We start from the raw sequence: 24,907 nt of genomic DNA, 5'->3' as shown, positions 1-24,907 counted from the left end.
ATCATGGTGTGGGGAGCGATCTCCTACACTGGCCGTACACCACTGGTGATCGTCGAGGGGACACTGAATAGTGCACGGTACATCCAAACCGTCATCGAACCCATCGTTCTACCATTCCTAGACCGGCAAGGGAACTTGCTGTTCCAACAGGACAATGCACGTCCGCATGTATCCCGTGCCACCCAACGTGCTCTAGAAGGTGTAAGTCAACTACCCTGGCCAGCAAGATCTCCGGATCTGTCCCCCATTGAGCATGTTTGGGACTGGATGAAGCGTCGTCTCACGCGGTCTGCACGTCCAGCACGAACGCTGGTCCAACTGAGGCGCCAGGTGGAAATGGCATGGCAAGCCGTTCCACAGGACTACATCCAGCATCTCTACGATCGTCTCCATGGGAGAATAGCAGCTTGCATTGCTGCGAAAGGTGGATATACACTGTACTAGTGCCGACATTGTGCATGCTCTGTTGCCTGTGTCTATGTGCCTGTGGTTCTGTCAGTGTGATCATGTGATGTATCTGACCCCAGGAATGTGTCAATAAAGTTTCCCCTTCCTGGGACAATGAATTCACGGTGTTCTTATTTCAATTTCTAGGAGTGTATAATGCGCCTCAAACCACTGACGCACGGTTCTGGCTCCGAGGCGCAGACAATTATACTGCAAGAAGATGATATCGCCGTCGTGGAAGACATGACATGAAGTGATGCAGGTGGTTCACAACTACCACAGGTGCCATACAAATGCTCGAGAATGTCTCCCATAGCATAATGCTGCACCCACCCGCCTGCGTCCTTGGCGCGCTGCACGTTTCGAGCCTCCGTTGACCTTGATGACGGCGTCTGTGGAGACGACCATCGACCTATTATAGCAAAAAGTCTGATTCGCATGAAGAGCCGGCAAGTTTGTATTGATCTACGTTCGAATCCCGATGGTGCCATACCCACTGCAATCCTAACTGACGATGTCGTTGGTTCACCTTGCGAAAACTTAACCATCTACCTAGTACAGCAAAAATTAGCTTCACATGAAGAGCCTTCACGTTTGTATTGATCGACGTTCGAATCCCGATGGTCCCACACCCACTGCAACCCTAACTGACTATGTCGTTGGGTCAACTTGTGAAAACGTAGCGCTGGTGTGCAGCGGAGGACCATGTTCAATAATTACGACGCATGGTGTGCTCCGAATCACGTCTGTCTGCACCAGCGTTGTGCTGTTTCCGCAGGGAGGCCTCACACCATCATCTACTATACAGGGCAGGCAAGACCCTGAACCCCACGTTCTGAGAAGAGTCGTGAACGCCAACCATTCACAGCGTAGGGGTAGTTTAACTCTTTCCGTAGATACTCGCGACGGTAACACGTGAACATTCAACCAGCTTCACCGTTTTCGAGATACTCGTTCATAGGTTTTGCGTAATAATAATTTGCTCTTTGTCAAAGTCGCGTATCTCAATGGATTTATTTATTTATTTATTGTTCCCTGGGACCACATTAAGGAGAAGTCTCCATGGTCATGGAACGAGTCAATACATGAAATTATAACACGATAGTGGAAACAGATAAAATGAAATATAAGAAACATATTCAGGCGACAATTCGTAAGTTTAAGTAAAGAAAATCAACAAGGTAACACTGGAATTTGCTTAATTTTTCAGCTCTTCCAGGAGCTCCTCGACAGAATAGAAGGGGTGAGACATGAGGAAACTCTTCAGTTTAGACTTAATAGAGTTTGGGCGACTGCTACGATTTTTGAGTTCTTGTGGCAGCTTATTGAAAATGGATGCAGCAGGGTCCTGCACTCCCTTCTGCACAAGAGTCAAGGAAGTGCATTCCACGTGCAAATTTGATTTCTGCCTAGTATTAACTGAGTGAAAGCTGCTAACTCTTGGGAATAAGCTAATATTGCTAACAACAAACGGCACTAAAGAAAATATTTACTGTGAGGGCAATGTCAGGATTCCCAGACTATTGAATAGGGGTCGACAAGAGGTTCTCGAACTTACTCCATACATAGCTCGAACAGCCCGTTTTTGAGCCAAAAATACCCTTTTTGAATCAGAAGAATTACCCTAAAAATTAATACCATATGACATAAGCGTATGAAAATATGCGAAGTAAACTACTTTTCGTGTTGAACTGTCACTTATTTCAGATACTGTTCTAATGGTAAATAAGGCAGCATTTAGTTTCTGAACAAGATCCTGAACATGGGCTTTCCACTACAGCTTACTATCTATCCGAACGCCTAGGAACTTGAACTGATACGTCTCGCATATAATATGCCCATTCTGTCTGATCAAAATATCGGTTGTTGAACTGTGAGTTAGAAACTGTAAAAACTGAGTCTTACTATGATTTAGCATCAAATTATTTTCCACAAGCCACGAACGTATTTCATGAACTACATTATTTGATAACGTTTCAATATTACACACAAGATCCTTCACTACCAAGCTGGTGTCATCAGCAAACAGAAATTTTTTTGAATCACCTGTAATACTAGAAGGCATATCATTTATATAAATAAGAAACAGCAGTGGCCCCAGCACCGACCCTTGGGGAATGTCCCACTTAACAGTGCCCCATTGGGACTGAACATCACTACCACTCTCAATAATGGGGAGAATTACCTTCTGTTTTCTGTTCTTAAAGTAAGAGGCGAACAAATTGTAAGCTACTCCACTTACTCCATAATGGTCTAACTTCTGCAGTAATATTTTGTGGTCAACACAGTCAAAAGCCTTCGTTAAATCAAAGAAAACACCCAACGTTCGCAACCTTTTATTTAATCCGTCCAAAATCTCACAGAGAAAAGAGAATATAGCATTTTCAGTTGTTAAGCCATTTCTAAAACCAAACTGTACATTTGACAGCAAATTATGTGAATTTAAATGCTCCAGTAACCTTGTATACACAACCTTCTCGATAACTTTAGCAAACACCGATGGCATAGAAATAGGTCTATAATTGTCACCATTATCCCTGTCTCCCTTTTTATAAAGTGGCTTCACTACCGAGTACTTTAATCGGTCAGGAAACCGACCACTCCTAAAGGAAAAGTTACAGATATGGCTAAGTATTGGGCTAACATACATAGAACAATACTTCAGTATTCTGCTAGATAGCCCGTCATATCCATGAGAGTTCTTGGTCTTTAGTGATTTAATTATTAACTCAATCTCCCTCTTGTCAGTATCATGGAGGAGCATTTCAGGTAACAGTCTCGGAACACCTTTTTCTACGAGCGCTATATGATTCCCTGTTGGGACTAGGTTTCTATTTAGTTCACCTGCTATATTCAGAAAGTGATTATTAAATACTGTACATATATGCGACCTATCAGTAAGACGGACATTCCCACTACACACTGATTCTATATCCTCGACCTGTCTCTGCAGACCAGCCACTTCCTTTACCACTGACCATATGGTTTTAATTTTATCCTGAGACTTAGCAATTCTATCTGCATACCACATACTTTTTGCATTCCTAATAACCTTTTTTAGCACCTTACAATACTGTTTGTAATGGGCTGCTGCATTTAGATTTTGACTGTTTCTAACGTTTTGATATAATTGCCACTTTGTTCTACAAGATATTCTTATCCCTTTAGTCAGCCACCCAGGCTGCCTGTTTGTGGTAGTACCCTGTTTTGAACGTTCTAACGGAAAGCAACTTTCAAAGATCACGAGAAAAGTTGAAACGTCCCCTTAGAACAATTATACACGACTGTGCTTAAACTGACACACAATAATTTTAGCGCAACGCAATCTGACTATCAAAAATCCCTACAAAAGAATGGCCCAGACAAACATTAAACTATACCTTTCACAAATCACTTACCTCACAAAAATCTTCGTTACTCGAACTACTGCAATACAGCGAGTACCACTACTGCCAGCTAAATAAAAGATTCAAACTACGGAAGGCACTAACTACTGATAGGCATAGTTAGCAAATGAAAGATTTTAATAGAGAACAAACAATGTATTTACCTTAATAGTCATAATATATATAGCAGTTCATGACAAATTACAAAACTCCGCCATCTCTCTCCCCACATCCACCACTGCTGGCGGCTCACCTCCAACTGCACAACGCTATGCGCTGTTAACATGCAGCTGCCCAACACTACAATGGCAGACAACAATGCTAACTAGCCACAGACTGCACACAACACAGCCAATGATTTTCATACAGAGCGCTACGTGGCGGCGGCGTTACCAATATAAGAACCTAAACAGCCTACTTACATAGCCCCCATGCTCCGCACAAAAAATTTTACAAATTGTTTTGGGCAGTGGCCAATAATGATTTGATAAATTTTTCATAATTACAATAACAAAGAAATCAAATGCACACACTTATTGATACAATGTTGGTCAAAAGCTAAAATTTTCTCACAGTCCATAAAGATAGTCCTGATCATTCATCATAATAGTAATTACAGTTTTTTTTCACAAAGTCTCATTAGTAAAAGAAATTGCACACAGAAGTAGTGGATTTCCATGCAGTCTTGAAGAAGTAGTGTTGGCCTTCCAACGAAAAGTGCTGACTCTTGACATGCAGACAGGTAATGGGCCACAACAGAGCAAACCCACAGCAGAGTCAGTCGAAGTTTTGAAGAATGTAGTATGTCCTCACAAAGTAGACCCACTGTAGTCCTGGTAGAGATTACGGTATTGGTGGGCCACCAGAGGTGCAGACCCACTGCAGTCCTTGTAGAAATAATGGTACTGGTGAGTCAGCAAAGGTGTAACCCCACTGTAGTCCTTGTAGAAATAATGGTATTGGTGAGTGAGCAAAGGTGTAGACCCACTGTAGTCCTTGTAGAAATAATGGTATTGGTGGGTCATTAAAGATGCAGACCCATTGTAGTCCTTGTAGAGATGGCCAGCAGCCATCTGTTGCGACTGTGCAGGTGCTACAATCACCATCGAAGAGTCTTGTGGAGAATATAACAAGTCCATAAACCACCACTTGTGCACTCACAAAGTTTTTGGAATTGTCCTTATAACCAGCAATGCTGTTATCCAGTCCCTTGCTGAATTATTAACACACGTGCAAACACAACAGTCCCAACTTCTCACAGATTGTGCATTACCGTGACCAACAGAAATGTGTGCAGTGAAATGAATGCTTACAAGTTACTTAATTTGATTAACTGGTGTCAATTACAATATTATAACATGAGAATACAATAACAAAGGTACAAAGTACTTCATTAAAGAACATAACAATACAGATAACATTTGTAGTATTACAGGCTTTACAAAACAATAGAAATAAACATATACATTAGTGTTACAGGAATTATGACATAAGTAAATACATAAAAGATCAGAATAACTTTTGAAACATCAACTTTACACATGAGCATTAAAACAAAACAGAATAAATAATGTCTAAGCATATTTACAAGGTAAATAACATATTATTAATGCCAATTATATTTGAGGATAACAGTATTCCTCATCATAGTGAATGTAGGTTAGTATTAGAAGAAGAAAAAATTCTATGAAACTACACAGAGATAGGAAGAAGACAAATACACAAGGGGACACAAACACATAGTGGGATAACACAAAAGGAAAGGACAGGGTTCGTTTTAAGTGTAACATTTGGTACTGCAGTCCAACCCAAAACTTCATTCCATAGATCTTTCGTCTTATTTCAACCTTTGCTTCCACCAATAAAAATCCTATCCAAGCAAACTTTCTGTATTTTTCTTGTATAACCTCTCAGTGCATTTCTTCAAATTCATCGCAACTCATTCTCTTGATGAGGCAATGCAGCAGCACAAAACAATTAACGCAAACAGCAATGAGAAAAAAAATTTAAATAGGCAAAGCAATTGCAATATTACAACTAATATAAGGCACTGTGCAGCAAACAAGGAAAATAAATCAGTAGTAAAACTGGCTTAACAGAGTAATACAAAGTCAAATTCAGTAACACTATGCCTGGCAAACAGCAGCAGCTATAACTTATACCTAAACATGACATAGCTCAAGCAGAAAAAACATTACACTAAAGACAATAATGCAGAAAAGGGAAATGTATATTCACATCTTAATGTCTATGTAATTAAAGTGGTGCACCACAACTTATTCTACAAAAGAAATTACCAAGTACTTGAAAAGAAAATTATATATGCAGTTATTGTTATCAGTCCCTTCTTATTGTTCCTTCCATTCCAAGAGCTCCTTTTTCGAAGAATGTGGATCATAAAATAATTATTTAATAGATCTGTTGACAGAAAGTGTTCACATTAGCAAATGCATCTAAGTTTATTTTATAAAACTAATGCTGCAAAACAGCTGGAAACCAGATATTAAACAAAATGAGCAATCTCTCAACTACAAAGACAATAGATGTAAAATGTTTCTCATCATTTCATTAGGGATTTTAGTAAATATCATAAATTAATAGCTCCACAGTGTTATCATGTTTTCAAGTTTGAGGGTGTCGTATTTATGATGCTTTCTACAAAGGAATGTCAATAGCGAGGATAATGGCCTCCCTTTTTTTTTCTCCACCTGTACCTCTGAAAGGGGCACACGCTAATGGCTTTTTTCCAGGCGACTGTCGCCCAGCTGGATGCCCACGACGCATTATGTGCAGGTGGTCACTTAACTTTCTTACTGAAATATTTACGACAGCAGTTTCCGCTACAGTGACAGTCTCATATAAAAATATTTCACAGGTCAAGAATTTGCGTTACAAATCTGTAGAAACAAAATCCTATAAATATAACAGTGTCCAAAAAGTTTTCGTCGGCATTGTGATACATTCACGCATTTACACACATTTCATATCTCTTAAAGTACGATTCTTGGTTTCCAACATCCTTTTTCACAAATCAGAGTCCCTAACCACTACTCATTATTCCTTACCTTATTACACATATACGTATTCATCGACACTCTTCAATATTTCATCATTATAAATATGTAGCATAATCAAATAACTCATATAGCCTCAGCCTATTAATCATAAACATACCGCAGCAGCATAATACACATCGTCGTCGTAAAAATAACATCGTAACACCTCAGTCAAATCTCAAAATCGTCGTAGCTTTCTGCAATAATTTCAAAACCTAAAGAAATTCTCTGCTCATTTCAGTAGTGTCATCTACCTCAAACGTACTTTAAAAATCATGATCTCATACCAGATACATCATTCAAAGCTCTCATAGTATCACAATGGTTCTGAAAAAATATGAAGAGTTCACACAGTACAGACAAAATACAATTTCGTAAGTGTGAAGTTATCCAACGGTGTAATTGCATAAACATGTGTCACTGACGTAATGAAAAAGTTTGTCTCTTTCAGTTAAATGATCAGATAGCTGTGTAATTTGTGTTAGAGAAATATGGTACTGATGTTTAAAGTTGTATAAGCAAATACCATATTAGCTAGGGCTCCTTGTGCTTGCCAAACACATGGTACACAAAGTAAGCGTGTACCCCCCTGAGGATTAATGTAATTATACCTTCAGGTGTTACAGGTTACAGCAATGGAATGAAATGTATCACGGAAAACCTTTGTACTATTGTACTTCAAATATCTTTAAAAATAAATGTTTTAAGTACAAAATTAGCGATAAATGTGCTTCTTGCTGTAAGATAATCTCTGTGGAAGTGTCGTAGTTATTGTCCTCCGAAAGCTAAGTTCTGCAGAAGTCAATGTACTTACCTCATGATAAACAAAAGTGAAATGCTTTGCATATAGATATCTTAGTTATTACGCTTATTGCCGTGATAAAGAAAGTACTGTGCTGTAACGTATTGTTGTCCTACGGAAAAGGCTGTCTCCTTGTAGCTATAGCACAAAAGTTACTACTAAAACATGTTTTACTTTCCAGAATAATACAGAAAAACTGTACAGATATAAAACAGATACACCGCAAGAGCAACATTGTAAATTGTCACTCATTAGTAACGTCATGATTGTCACTTAAACTAACCACTGTGTCATCTGGTATCTCTCAGAAAGTACTTTAAATCCAGAATGTATTTTCAAGTAAACCAAAATGTTGCATTAAAATCTCATTAGCAGTACTGGTAAATGTTCTGAGTATGTGAGCCTTATAGTCGTTACGTAACCGTGCAACTAACAAGGAAGAATGTATAAATAACAACACTGTGTCATCTGTTCGCAATAACAATGCATTCGCAATTACTCGTCTAAGTTACCTATGTTCTTGACTGGATAGTTAGTTAGCTTTAAAACATAGTTGCATGTTAACAGTTTGTAAGTGTGACAAAGAGTACTAGTAAGTGAAAATTTTATAGCAAAGACTAAATTAAAAACAGTTTATCTCTCAATACACGGTTTTACATGTGAGATGTGGTGTAACCCTTTGCTCTTCTCAGTATGCAGAGTTTCAACTTGAATGCAATTATCATGCGGTATTTGTCCGTAAAGAATACTGGAATTTTGCTCAAGGTTAGCATCAATGTTATTTTTCCCTGAGCCAGCGGGCGCAAGTGGCTGCCTGCGGTGCGAGTCATTGTCTGTTTCTTTGTTGGCGCACATCGTTATTGGGATTAGGAGACCTAACTTCCACAAATTCGCCTTGCCGAGAGGGCCCTGCCATGTTTAAATCCCGCCAGTTCTGATGCAATTCAGGTCTGTCGTTACGATCATGTCGTCTGTCGTCATGTCGGTAGTTCCTGTGGCTTTTTTCTTGTCGGTTAAGTGGTGGAGAATTTCTCCCTGAATTATCACTGCACGGTGGACCATTGCGTCTGAAGTTATTCTGTCTCCCGTGATAATAATTGTTCTGGTTGCCGAATTGTCTGTTTCTATGAGTGTCTCTGTCGTATTCATTACTACGGAAATGCGATCTCTCTCTGTAACTAATACTCTGCCAGTGGTTGTCATATGGGTGGTGTGTCTTTTGGTCACGATTTACGTTGTAAGAATAGAATTGTCGTGTCCAGTTATTGTTTCTGTCATCAGGGATTTGTGACGGATGTGACCTATAGTGATTGTTTTTCTGTTTTCGCATCCCGCGATTGTCAGTGTCAACTTCCAGTTCTTGTAACAGTCCCTGAAAAACTTCAATGTCGTCTTTGCAACGTCCTGCTAAAATAATATGTCGTAAATGTTCAGGTAATTTGATTAAGCAAATGCGTATGAGTTCTGAGGGGCTGTATGGGTTTGTGCAACATGTCTTCAAAATATTTCACAACACTGGAAAATTCAGATTGTTCGAAAAGTTTCATCATTATGATGCTATGTTTTACTCGGTCTTGTGTAGTTTGAGACCAATATGCAGAGAGGAAGGCATGATAAAAATCTCCTTCACTGTGACAATCGTGAATGACCGATCGCATTCTTACAGCTGGTTCATTCTCCAAGTTGCCACACATAAATTCTAATCTGTGCTGTAGTGACCAGTTGGGAGGAAAACAATGAGAGAACTGATGGAGCCACGCTTGTGGATGAATGTCGTTGGCAGAATTCTTAAACGTTTTGAATTTACGTGTAGTAATGAACAGCTTATAGTCAAAATCATCATGTCGGCGAGTCGCATGTCGGTCATTGTTACGTTGTGTCGGCGGTTCCATCTCAAAATTCGGTGCATATTGCAAATTTCTTTCATAACTTCCGAAATGCCCTGTGTTATTATTTTGTGGCTGTTCCGTATTTCTATGTCCCTCTTCCCGTATTGGGGCGCGAGTGTCCTCTGAAATACGTAATTCTTGTATTACCTGTGTCAGCTGATCTTGTACTTCCCGGATTTCTCTTTGATGTTGCGTATTAATTTGATTCTGATTTTGTTTGAATTTCCTAATTTGTTCGCACTCTTCTGTGTCATTAAAGACTACTGGTTTTGTGTCATTCAGATTATCATCTACCTTCGTAGATAAATTATTTAGCTGATCCGAAAGTTCAACTACTTTCTCTGATAATGAACTAATTTCCTCCATGTGTCTTTCTGAACCAATTTTCAGAGTATCTACTGCGTCCTTTAAGTTTTCTTGAGTTTTTGAAAGTTGCGTAACCAAATGGGTAGATGCAACTGAGTCAATTTTAGCTTGCAAGGTCTCATGATTTTCATGAACAATAGTTTGCAGTTCTTTTATGGCTGCTTCGTGATTCTGTAATGCATTTTCATGCCGCCAAAAAATAGGTTGAAAATGCTCACAAATTTGTGTTTTTACGTCATTACAGACTTTTTGACATTTCGATTCAATGTTATGTAACTCAGTAGTTAAATCTTCACGTGTTTGGTCAAGCTTATGTTCCACTGAGTCTAACTTTTGAAGCTTTTGTTCCATTGTGTCTAACTGTTGCTGTGTTTGCCTCTGGTGTTGTTCCATTGTGTCTAACTGTTGCTGTGTTTGTCTCTGGTGTTGTTCCGTTGTGTCTAACTTCTGAAGCTTTTGCTGTGTTTGTCTCTGATTTTGTTCCATTGTGTCTAATTTTTGAAGATTTTGTTCCATTGTGTCTAACTTTTGAAGATTTTGTCCCATTTGTTGCATTAATTGTAATAACAATGCATTAGTGTCTGGAATCTGTTCCTCTACGCTTTTCGGCAGTGCATTTACACCAGCAACATTCACATTTTGACAAGCAGAAAATGTGTCTTGACTTATTTGAGAAAACGGTGAGGACGCAAAACCTGAATCTACAGTGTTTTTAAAATTGTGTCCTGTCATTTCGGATTCCTGAGGCGAGCTGTTGCCGAGCGATCGATCGATAATGCTTCCCTGTTCACTAATTGTTTCACTGCCTACGCCATTGTTTGCCGCCTGCTCCATTTCCCTATGCACAATTACCAAATTATTATGTTGAACATTAGTTAATTCATTACACGGTGGCGCTAACACACTGCTTTCGTCTTCACTGTCATTTCTCAGTTTACTTTGGAGCCTAGTATTACGTTTTTCACACGCCATTATTGTCACAATATTTCACACGACAACACAGAAAAGCACAATTTGAAGAGCAAAAATAAGAGAACACATTAACATAGCACTGCAAATAATATCTAGTTAATTGCAGCTGCGAAATACTTGGTGCAAATCTACATGCGTGCCACACCTGTTTTACTGTACAACAATAAATGGCTGCAACTACAAAGGAGATTCTCTCTACAGTTACGCGCTAGCAATAAACAAAATCTACACTAATTACACAAACTACAAGAAAAAATCACAAGATTCCAGTGAGGTATCCTCGGCTAAGAGTCGTCCCCTTAGAAAAATTTTACACGACTGTGCTTAAACTGACACACAATAATTTTAGCGCAACGCAATCTGACTATCAAAAATCCCTACAAAAGAATGGCCCAGACAAACATTAAACTATACCTTTCACAAATCACTTACCTCACAAAAATCTTCGTTACTCGAACTACTGCAATGCAGCGAGTACCACTACTGCCAGCTAAATAAAAGATTCAAACTACGGAAGGCACTAACTACTGATAGGCATAGTTAGCAAATGAAAGATTTTAATAGAGAACAAACAATGTATTTACCTTAATAGTCATAATATATGTAGCAGTTCATGACAAATTACAAAACTCCGCCATCTCTCTCCCCACATCCACCACTGCTGGCGGCTCACCTCCAACTGCACAACGCTACGCGCTGTTAACATGCAGCTGCCCAACACTACAATGGCAGACAACAATGCTAACTAGCCACAGACTGCACACAACACAGCCAATGATTTTCATACAGAGCGCTACGTGGCGGCGGCGTTACCAATATAAGAACCTAAACAGCCTACTTACAAAGTCTTGAGGAAAGCATTATATTTATCGTCTACTGTATCAGCACTATAAACATCTTGCCACTCTTGTTCCCTGATAAGGTTTACAAAGGTCTCTACAGCAACTGGATCAGCTTTCCTAAAAGGTTGATAACTATATTTAACATGTGTTGCAGCACAAAAATCTTTTAGAGTTAAAATTTGTGCATCATGATCTGAAAGGCCATTCACCATTTTGCTGACAGAATGCCCTTCTAGTAATGAGGAATGAACAAAAATATTGTCTATGGTTGTTCTACTGTTCCCTTGTACTCTCGTTGGAAAGAATACGTTTTGCATAAGATTATATGAATTGAGGAGGTCTACCAACATCCTTTTCCTTGCACAATCACTTATACTATTAATATTGAAGTCACCACATATAACTAACTTTTTGTATTTCCTATAAAGTGAACCAAGAACCTCCTCTAGCTTTAGCAAAAATGTTGTGAAATCGGAATCTGGGGATCTATAAATAACAACAGTAAGAAGTTTAGCTCCACTAAATTTAACCACACTTGCACAACATTCAAACAGCTTTTCATTGCAGTACTTTGAAACATCAATTGACTCAAATGGGATACCATTTTTCACATACATGGCTACTCCCCCACACCGCAAAGAGCTCCTAGAAAAGCTGCCAGCCAACCTGTATCCTGGTAAAGGAAGCCTCTGAATTAGTTCATTATCTAAAAAGTGTTCAGATATACCAATAATTTCAGAGTCAACATCTATAAACAGTTCACTAACTTTAATACCTTGTATATTTTGCTGAAATATACTAATTCCCTCATTAATCGGATACCTAAGCTTTGTCGAAATTGGTTTCTTTATTAGAGAGACTTCCCTTAAACAGGAATACCTATCAGCTGACTTCAATCTAAAAAAGGTACAGCTCTAACACTCACAACTACCGGAATTTTCCCATGAGTGATCCCACCACCCCCACCTATGCTGTCACCTATAAGCTTTGCCAACCTGAACTTTGTTCTTGCTCTTCCACTTCTTTTGTGCCCACTTGGTTCTCGTACAGACTGTATTTTACCCAACTTCCTCTATGGCTTACCCATAGTTTTTTCAGAATTTCGAACATCTACCAGCACTTGACATTATCGAACGCTTTAAAAGGTCGACAGATCATATGAACGTGTTTTAACTTTTCTTTAGTCTTGCTTATATTATCAACCGCTACGTCAAAACTGCCTCTCTTGCGCCTTTAGTTCTCCTGAAGCTCAAGTTTCGTTTCCAGTTTCTGTACATCACTATTGTCAGCAACTTGGACGCATGATCTGCTACGCTGATTGTGTGATCCTTCTCGCAGTTATCGGCCCTATCATCAAAATTCTGTGGATGCTGTTTTTCCAAAAATGTGATGGTATATCGCCAGTTCATACATTCTACACACCAACTTGAATAGTCGTTATGTTGCTATTTTCCACAATGGTTTCAGAAATTCCATCGTAATGTTATCTATTGTGGCACTTCTCAAGTGGACCACTGGTGTGCGTTTATGTAGGTCGCGCCAATAAGCTATCAGGCAGCACAAATCCAATGTGTTTGGTGAAGCGCTCTGGTTGAGGGAAACTTTTGATTTAGGCAGTCAATTTTTACGGAAGCCCCTAACTTTTACTGTCTTCCTGTATCTCTGTCGTTGTTTCGTCACCGAACAGTAGGACACTAAAGACTAAATATTTCATCAAACTTTTCCTTTATTGTACTTTCCTAGCGCCACAGAAAATGCTCCTCTTCTTAGAGAACGGTAATTTTTACACTGATACTGTAAATTTAATAAAATGCTAGAGACACGTCCAGTTGAATTCTGTTCCAAGTCCTAGTTACTTCAATTCATTCACTCTTCCACGCATTGCAATTTATATCTATTCAGCAACATTTTTTCCCATTATTATTTTCGCTTCTTTGTGTTTGTTTTTATTTCATAGCCTTTGTCAGTAACCTGTATCTATTTTATAATCTCTGGGTGCTATGTGCCAAACTGTGCTGTAAAAACCATTTCTTCTGCGAATCTCAAACACAAAATTTTACAGCCACAGGTTTTATTTTAAATCCAGCAGTAAAGAATGCTCAATCAAATCTTCGAAATATGCAAGGTGTTTTAAAGGTGGCTGTCTGGAAGTTACGAAATAATAAGTGAAATGAATATTTATTTATAATAGGCAAACTGCAGAAATTTTACTCTTACGAACACTGTTTAGTTATTTTCCACAGTGTTGCAACAAAGAGCAATAAATACTCAAATACAACATGATTTTTTCTTTTGTGTAATTAAACTGTGTACAAATCAATTTAAATCAAACTTCTATTTTAGTTATGGAGCTGTAAACGTTGAAGGTTTTAAGGATGAATGCACCACACTGAATACAACTGTCGTGTTGAGATGGATGTACTTCTGGGAGATTGCACACGTAAGTGAGGTGTTCAAACTAGTGCCCAATCTAACCAATCTAATCGAGTATGATTTAGAACAGTTCATCGAGAAAGATTGTCGCTCCATGACACCGACACCTCTATGTCTCGTTTGCAGGGTCTTTAGAAGGGGCAATGAGTTACACACTCAGGAAACGGGGCACTGTATTGAACATATAGCTTGAATGAACGTGACGCCACAGTAATATTCGTCTGGAAACAGCGTATTACGTACAGCATGCTACATCCAGCCCTAAAACTTTGAATGTTTTGAATTCCCAAACGAAAATCGATAGAAATTCAGTTTAAACTGGTTCGTACACAGTTGGTTGAAAGACATCAGCTACAAAATTGGTTCTACTTAAAGGGAGTTTACAGGGCGTATGTAGTCAATGTTAAATAAGCCTCATTTTGGTACTTTTATCCCTGGAACCAATACAGATAACAATCTAAAATTTTTGGGCTTATCTTATCTACATTACTTGTGTATACTGAAGCAGAATTAAGAGATAAGATAGAAAAGAACGAGAGATATATTTTTTTTAAATTATTCCATTTTTATGGCGAACATTTGCGCATGTTAGCCCCTAGATTCATACCTACTCAAATTAGAATCATGACTATGCTTCAGTAGGTACATTATGTCATAATAAAGAAGATCACAAACTTTGATGTAGCTGTTGTGGATGGGGCCAGGAGCTGCCATATTAAAACTCAGCGAGAACTTTCCACATGATTTGTTTGTTTCCACTACAGTGCTCCGTTCAGCGCAGTCTGCATCACAGGGTCCCGCAATGCTGAGAAAGCACCCCAGCAGCCTGTGCAATGCAATGCTGTGTAGTGCCAGCCTTGGCTGGCCCACTTAGTTCCAATGTCGTCAGGATGGCTGAGTCAGCAGCTGACTCAGCAGCCACCATCCTCGCTGTTTCTGCGCTGCTCCACCAGGAGCTGTAGGCCGGTCCCGCTGCTTTATTCTGCCTCAGTGGTGTAGCTGAGAACGCGGCAGCAACGACCGCCCATGATCCAGCCTCTGAATCTGTGGCCATTGCCTCACAAGTCTCCAGCGTGTGTCAGCCCGCAGTAGTGAGCCAAAGAGTGGCCCACCCTGGCTAGCTGCGGACCCTGCGTCAGCCTCAGAGGGTCGAACCAACGACCTGCTGTGAACTGGGATACTGGCGCCCCATCTGTTGCTGCGTGTAGCTCAGTGGTGTGATACGCCCCGCCGTCCAGGAGAGCTGCAAGGGTTGAATGAATCTCGTTAGAAAGTGGCACATACGTATACTCAGTTGTGCGCCTCTGTTTTGCCAAGCGCACCGCTTCACGTCACATATGCATAACACTTAGGTTGGCCAGTAGCCCTCTTCTGCCTGTGACTTGCTCCATGGAAACTGCTGTGCGCGCCCTCTCCAGCAGTTCTACACACCTGTGGCCTCTATTTGCCTTCGCAACTGCTGGTTTGCGTAACTTACTGCAATCCGACCCACACCTGGCTGTATATACAGGGTGTCACAAAAAGGTATGGCCAAACTTTCAGGAAACATTCCTCACACACAAATAAAGAAAAGATGTTATGTGGACATCTGGCCAGAAACGCTTAATTTCCATGTTAGAGCTCATTTTAGTTTTGTCAGTGTGTACTGTACTTCCTCGATTCACCACCAGTTGGCCCAAGGAAGGTAATGTTGACTTCGGTGCTTGTGTTGACATGCGACTCATTGCTCTACAGTACTAGCATCAAGCACATCAGTATGTAGCATCAACAGGCTAGTGTTCATCACGAACGTGGATTAGCATGGGGCAATAGCCATGGCGCGGTACGTTTGTATCGAGACAGATTTCCAGAACGAAGGTGTCCCGACAGGAAGACGTTCGAAGCAATTCTTCGGCGTCTTAGGGAGCACGGAACATTCCAGCCTATGACTCGCGACTGGGGAAGACCTAGAACCACGAGGACACCTGCAATGGACGAGGCAATTCTTCATGCAAATGACGACAACCCTAATGTCAGCGACAGAGAAGTTGCTGCTGTACAAGATAACGTTGGCCACGTCACTGTATGGAGAGTGCTACGGGAGAACCAGTGGTTTCCGTACCATGTACACCGTGTGCAGGCACTAACAGCAGCTGATCGGCCTCCACAGGTACACTTCTGTGAATGGTTCATCCAACAATGTGTCAATCCTCATTTCAGTGTAAATGTTCTCTTTACGGATGAGGCTTCATTCCAACGTGACCAAATTGTAAATTTTCACAATCAACATGTGTGGGCAGACGAGAATCCACCTGCAACTGTGCAATCACGTCATCAACACAGATTTTCTGTGAACGTTTGGGCAGGCATTGTTGGTGATGTCTTGATTGGGCCCCATGTTCTTCCACCTACGCTCAATGGAGCACGTTATCATGATTTCATACGGGATACTCTACCTGTGCTGCTAGAACATGTGCCTTTACAAGTATGACACAACATGTGGCTCATGCACGATGGAGCTCCTGCACATTTCAGTCGAAGTGTTCGTACGCTTCTCAACGACAGATTCGGTGACTGATGGATTGGTGGAGGCGGACCAATTCCATGGCCTCCAGCTCTCCTAACCTTAATCCTCTTGACTTTCATTTATGGGGGCATTTGAAAGCTCATGTCTACGCAACCCCGGTACCAAATGTAGAGACTCTTCATGCTCGTATTGTGGACGGTTATGATACAATACGCCATTCTCCAGGGCTGCATCAGCGCATCAGGGATTCCATGCGACGGAGGGTGGATGCATGTAACCTCGCTAACGGAGGACATTTTGAACATTTCCTGTAATAAAGTGTTTGAAGTCACGCTGGTACGTTCTGTTGCTGTGGGTTTCCATTCCATGATTAATGTGACCTGAAGAGAAGTAATAAAATGAGCTCTAACATGGAAAGTAAGCGTTTCCGTACACATGTCCACATAACATATTTTCTTTCTTTGTGTGTGAGGAATGTTTCCTGAAAGTTTGGCTGTACCATTTTGCAACACCCTGTATATAAATACAAATAGGTACGTCAAACTTTCAGGAAACATTCCTCGCACACAAAGAAAGAAAATATGTTATGTGGACATGTGTCCGGAAACGCTTACTTTCCATGTTAGAGCTCATTTTATTACTTCTCTTCATATCACATTAATCATGGAATGGAAACACACAGCAACAGAACGTATCAGCGTGACTTCAAACACTTTGTTACAGGAAATGTTCAAAATGTCCTCCGTTAGCAAGGATACATGCATCCACCCTCCGTCGCATGGAATCCCTGATGCGCTGATGCAGCCCTGGAGAATGGCGTATTGAATCACAGCCGTCCACAATACGAGCACGAAGAGTCTCTACATTTGGTACCGGGGTTGCGTAGACAAAAGCTTTCAAATGCCCCCATAAATGAAAGTCGAGAGGGTTGAGGTCAGGAGAGCGTGGAGGCCATGGAATTGGTCCGCCTCTACCAATCCATCGGCAACCGAATCTCTTGTTGAGAAGCGCACGAACACTTCGACTGAAATGTGCAGGAGCTCCATCGTGCATGAACCACATGTTGTGTCGTACTTGTAAAGATACATGTTCTAGCAGCACAGGTAGAGTATCCCGTATGCAATCATGATAACGTGCTCCATTGAGCGTAGGTGGAAGAACATGGGGCCCAATGGAGACAACACCAACAATGCCTGCCCAAACGTTCACAGAAAATCTGTGTTGGTGACGTGATTGCACAATTGCGTGCAGATTCTCGTCAGCCCACACATGTTGATTGTGAAAATTTACAATTTGATCACGTTGGAATGAAGCGTCGTCCGTAAAGAGAACATTTGCACTGAAATGAGGATTGACACATCGTTGGATGAACCATTCGCAGAAGTGTACCCGTGGAGGCCAATGAGCTGCTGATAGTGCCTGCACACGCTGTACATGGTACGGAAACCACTGGTTCTCCCGTAGCACTCACCATACAGTGACTTGGTCAACGTTTCCTTGTACAGCAGCAACTTCTCTGACGCTGGCATTAGGGTTATCGTCAACTACACGAAGAATTGCCTCGTCCATTGCAGGTGTCCTCGTGGTTCCAGGTCTTCCCCAGTCGCGAGTCATAGGCTGGAATGTTCCGTGCTCCCTAAGACGCCGATCAATTGCTTCGAACGTCTTCCTGTCGGGACACCTCCGTTCTGGAAATCTGTCTCGATACAAACGTACCGCGCCACGGCTATTACCCCGTGCTAATCCATACATCAAATGGACATCTGCCAACTCCGCATTTGTAAACATTGCACTGACTGCAAAACCACGTTCGTGATGAACACTAACCTGTTGATGCTACTGACGGATGTGCTTGATGCTAGTACTGTAGAGCAATGAGTCGCATGTCAACACAAGCACCGAAGTCAACACTACCTTCCTTCAATTGGGCCACTACTGGCGGTGAATCGAGGAAGTACAGTACATACTGACAAAACTAAAATGAGCTCTAACATGGAAATTAAGCGTTTCCGGACACATGTCCACATAACATATTTTCTTTCTTTGTGTGTGAGGAATGTTTCCTGAAACTTTGGCCGTACCTTTTTGTAACACCCTGCATATACAGGGTGAGTCACCTAACATTACCGCTGGATATATTTCGTAAACCATAACAAATACTGACGAACCGATCCCCTGACCGAACGTGAGGAGAGGGGTTAGTGTAATTGTTTAATACAAACCATACAAAAATGACGGAAGTATGTTTTTTTAACACAAACCTTGTAAGATTGTTACTCTAATTTTGTTTATGCTGAGGTGTAATGTTGTAACTTTAATTTGGTATGCTGATATCGGTGCTAATTGACAATGAAAGTGGGTTAAAAGCCGTGATCTGTCTGGGGACGTTAACCGTGGATTACTGGGCAACTGTTTCATCAGATATTTAGTCTAGGTTTACCAACCAGGCTAACATTAATGATAATCTTTTAATAGTCATACAAAACCGGTAAAATATATATATAAAAAGGAGAATTTAAATAAAAAGAAAGAAATCAGTTTATATTTGGAAATTTATTTTAAGATTGTTCATTGAAATTTCAGCATATTATACGTGAGTTATAACTGAGCTGGTGCCTTATTTACGATTGAAAAGAATGTGAGATTGTAATCTTACGGAACACATAAAATATGGAGCCAAGATTGGGAGACTGGATACAACACTGCATTCATAAAATAACACACGAAGAACATTGAAACATAAGCAAGAAGAAATTAACCACAACCAACAGATTCAGTTTTTACCCAAAGAAATTACGTTCATACCACAATCCTGTCCGTCATGTAATTACCACACACTGGTATACTAAATTCATATTAACTCTTTGTGAAGTCTTCGCAAAAAGAATAGCTGAGGGCTACTTTGATGATTACACCACATGCTTCACGTGGTCAACTTGGTTTACACAAAGCGTACAACTCCACAATAATTTTGATAATTAAAATACATTAGATCGAAAAGCAATTGACAAAAGAAAAACCTTGAACTGGTTACTAACGCCTTACTATTAACCTGATGGGTCAAACAGTTATATAAGCACGTGGTAGTGGTCTCCCAAAGTACACCCCACGTGGGCTGAACATAAAGAAAAGCATAAAGAAAAGTTGCTATATTAAAAAAATATTCTCAAGACGAGACGTTATAATCTCACGCACATTCGGATTTAAGATTGATGAACTTAGTTAGAGTTACTGATCAACACGTGGTTCCACTTTACTCACAAAGTAGTAACAAACCAACTACCGGAAAATAATCTGAACTTCACACGATAATTACACTGCGCTGCAATTTAAGATAACATCGGATATTTTAGACCTAAACCCGAAATAAAGGTGATTAAATTTTCAGTTAGGCTGAACTTAAGAAATCCATTGTCCTACGGACTTAACAGACACGCGCTTAGCCTGAGATCTTACCACTTCAGACGCTCGCCACGGCCACACTGCCACTGCCTAGTGCCGAACGCTCTTCCTGAGGGTGTCTCACAAAGACCAACGGAAGTGGCCAGAGGGGCAGCTTCCTATACCAACATGACAACGGACGGACAGGACCATACTAAGGATAGAAACCTCTTTGCTTTTAGGAAGCGTAGCTACCTGTTCCGACGTTGGTCCTACTGTTCTCTAGCAGACAGCCTTGTCTGCTACCCTCAAGCATGCAACTAGAAATACATATGCTCATTCATCCTCTCACACAAAAGGGAAGGGGGATGACAGTATCTTATCATATACAGTATATAAAAGAAAGCGGATGTAGGTTCCGTATGAGACTGTGTGACATGAATTACATATAAGAATTACATATAAACTGTGCTTTAAAGTGTAGTAGTGTGACAGATCGTTCTTGTTTATGTGTAAAAGTAACACGTTCCACTGCTCAGTCTCCTCCCATATAGTCAGAAACGCCACAATACATTTAGAAGAGGAATTTATTCCATAAATGGCAACAGATTTAAGAAATTAAACATGAAAGGAATCCAACAGAGACCTTTCATAACCCCAACGCTCCGGGAAAAGACTGTGCAGGGAATTTTCTGGCCATGCTAGGACATTCCCAAGCAGGCTTCTCACACCCTACTTAAACCAAAAGTGTAAAAGAAAAGGCAAAAGGACACCAGCTACTTGCTAAAACACAATAATTTCAACACATCTTTAGAATCTACCAATTTCAAACAAAAAAAACACAATCTGTGACACCTATTTAAAAGGTAGTGTAGACCTAATTCGGTCAGCAAGTAAAAACAATGGTTCCTGTGTCATTAATATGAAAACAATTTCTGGTTGTTACCCTTATGGAGTTCACCAGTATTTGCTCATTGCAAGAGCCAACTGATCACAGGAAAATTTATGACTGTTTATTAACAAGTAAAATTTATGAAAATAGCAAAGGTGCCACAGCAATTAAAAAAAAAGAACATGAAATAACATCAGTATTAAAAAGCAGAACATTACAATGCAAAATTCGCAAAAGCAACAAAATGATAAGAGAAAAAACATGTTTTACAAAGTGGTTATCGCAAAAAAATTCTATATCTTATAAAACTAATAATTTGTAGAATTAAAATAACTATGTGGCACTAATTTAATCAGTCTACTATATTTCAATTAGCTAGCAAACAATGAGCACTGTGTCATTATACTGAAACTACAATAATTATGTGATTGTTACCCTTAAGGGGTTCCTCACAATAAATATGCCCCATGCAAAGGCTAATCGATCACAGTTCAATGAGAATAAAAAGCTATCTGACTGATAAACGAAGCAATGCCACAGCAATGAATTTACGAAACAAAATATCACAAATCTAATACATCACACAAAAACAAACATTGATCAATAAAACAGCTCTCAAAGTTCAATAGTCACGTCTAAAACAAAAAACACCTATAAATAAAACACCTGCAAAAAACAAGAGTCAAAGACTAAAAAAAAGATAAATAGAACACCTGCAAAATACAAGAGTCAGTCTAATAAACACCAATAAATCGAACTCCTGCAAAACACACGAGTCAGAGTTTCTCTGACAGAAACACACGTATATGCACTGGACTAAGAACCGTATAATCACTGTTCACTGACACACTCAGTAGTTCCACTGTTCCGAGGCACAATATAATGGAAAGGGGGGGGGGGGGTTCGTCGCCGCAGCTGTCAGTAGGGATTTTTGTCCATCTGTTGCGTGCGATCCCGCCGTCTCTGCCCTCTCATGAAGTTTCTCTCGTGTCACGTACATCTCGATTTGGTTCCATGTTTGTATTGTCAAATTCGTGCGGTATCCTCGTTTGACACGCCAGGTTGATATTCTCGGGCAAGGATGACACTTAATGGCTCTTCTTTTGTGCCACCCTTAGCGACCAGAGAACATCGAACCAAGATTTACTGTCGCTTGACAGTAGGCATCCATCAGGAAATGTCGATAGGCGTCGTTGACGTCTGCAAGTTTCTCTGGGCAGTACCTGTCAAAAGACTCCACGCCCCTTGTGTTGTTTCACCGCGGCCGTCTCGTCACGGTCGCGTGCGTGTGGTGCGTTGCCAGCAGATGGATTTCCGCGCGGTGGACCGCTCGCCCATCTCAGGTCATCGCCTCGAGGAAAGGTCGCCCGGGGCGGCCGCCCATTAGCTCCAGGTACAAGGGAAAGTGTTTGCCGCTTACTCTCCTTTTGTTGTCGGCCGCGCTCCCAAAGTGGCCCGGATGACAGCGTGTCCCGCTGGGAAACCCGCCAGTTTACAACTAGTCCGGCTGCTCCCGCTGTCTCTTAAGAGTTTTGCCGGTTCGCTTTCACGTTCTCAACTGCATTCACAGAGATTTTTCATCATCCTTATGTGATTACACAATGTCATACATAATACCACTTAGTATTGTCTTTCACAATTTTTAAGAACAAAGTGAGACTTAATTTTTTTTTTTATAAAAAATTAGATGAATCGACAATATAAAATAAAGTTTAAATGACTTGACAATGTAAAAAAAATAAAAGTGAAATGACTTTACAATGTAAAAAAATAAAAGTTAAATAAACTGACAATATAATATTTAAATCCACATCACTAATGTGGTTCACTTACGTTTTAATAAATCAAATGCTACTTATTAATTCACTAAAATGAATAGGATTATGCCTTGTGCAAGTATAGGTCAGGACAGCATAGGGTTCACATGTTATTTACACACACATACATGCACACCTGTTGTCTATTCTACAAACTGACTACCCATAAACATGCATTACTCAGTATTCTACTTCTATCCACTACTAGTTAACCCAATAAGCTACTTCAATGCTATTTCAACACCGTGTATATACCACTACAACATTGTTCTAATTCGTCCTCTTCTTGACGCTCTCGGCATACGTCTTGTCACATGATAAATATGGAGAACTTTCCTTAAACATACACATTAAAAAGAACAAAACATTTATACCAGTTCGCACACCTGAAAAGAGACTCGCAATTATACATTTATCATACTCATATATTCACACATAAAACAGTAAGAAAATTTCACCTAAAATTACGTTATCACAACAATTAATCACGCAGATGACTCTGAGAAGGTTAAAAATATTTGCATTATACAGGTTATATTACATTTTCTTACCCATTTTGCTGCGATTTCGTTCCTTCTTTACGTTACCTTTCGCTTCCAAATCAGTTATTTCGCCTTTGGTGGTTATTCTGGATTCATTTCTCATGAATGGCAAAATTGTGGTCACCTCTATTCTGTAAAACAGTATCATCTTAACATATTGAACTTACAACAGACACAAAAGATCCGAATCCTCCTGTAGTTTAAATGACAAATGTTTTGCTTTATCCTTATTACCTTAAACCAAGCTTTCCTTCGTTCCCATAATCAAAATTATTTAATCATCCTCTACCTTCAAGAGGGAAATTTCCTCAGTACAAATCATATAGGCTGCAGTGCATCCCGCACCAGCGAAAACAGTAAGCTGTAATGCTCACAGCATCAGCAAAACACATAAACGTCGCTTTTCTAGGACAAGTATTAACGCAGAATAATTTTTTAGGCTTTGGCTCAACATCAATCAAGACTACAAAAAGGATCCATATTTCCGTTCCATTCTCCATTTGCTGAAAAGCTGCTCGTATTTGACTACCACAATAATATTTCAGAGCCACGTAAATTACACAAACCACAATTCTTCTTTCACCTTGAAGGGAATCAATATACTTACGAAATCCACAGACAGCACTTTACGTATTCAGCTATAAAGAACAAAAAAAGACATATATCATCAATATTAACATATCATCGCATATTGGAACCCAATGGTTCAACAATCGTATTATCGCATCCTGTTTTCAAGATTCCAAACTTACTCATTCCTTTCTCAGAGTTCTCCTATCTTAAAATATTCATACAGCACGCATACTATAGTAAGAGATCCTCATTTCTACTGACAGATATAGAATAGTAATAGATAGATAGTAGCACTGAAAGCAGAAAATCGGAAACAAGGCTACTAACAGCTGGGGACCTGGGTTTGCCAGACCCATAATACCCACAGATCGGATATTCCCCTGAGTTTATGCACTAATTCAGCAACATTCTTGCTTCTCTCAGGAGCGACTCCATTCAATTTACACACAAAAAAAACATAAACAGCATTTTACTCGTTCACAAAGAAACCTTTTATCTTCACGTTTGAATCAAACTAAATCCCAATTGCACAAAAAAAAAATTTAAACATCACTTCAATCCATCACATAGAAACATCTTTATCACTATTTTTACCAACATATTATTCAAAATGCATGTTATAAATTTAAACTAATCAATTGTCTCTCTTCACCGTCCTCTCTACTCCTCACTGCTCTTTCTACTCAATGTATGGTTTTACATTTGACACATGGTGTAGTCCTTTTGATTTCTTCGATCGAAGAGTTTCCACTTCTATGGCGTTTTTATGGGGAATCTTCCTTATCCGATACGGGCCGTTAAAGAGATTAAAAAATTTCTTGCAGACACCTGACCGTTTGTTAGACAGCTTGTGTGATCTGATAAGAACTTTTTGTCCTACATGAAACACTGTTTTTCTCACGTGTTTCTTATACGCCTTGACTCTGGCTTCTGCTGCACGCTTGATGTTGCGTAAAGCTAAGTCAACAATTGCGTTCCGGCGTAGTCTCGGCTCTAGTGGCCA

Source organism: Schistocerca cancellata, chromosome 9 (genome assembly GCF_023864275.1).
Source record: "Schistocerca cancellata isolate TAMUIC-IGC-003103 chromosome 9, iqSchCanc2.1, whole genome shotgun sequence".
Lineage (NCBI taxonomy): Eukaryota > Metazoa > Arthropoda > Insecta > Orthoptera > Acrididae > Schistocerca > Schistocerca cancellata.
This window is presented reverse-complemented; position numbering follows the sequence as displayed.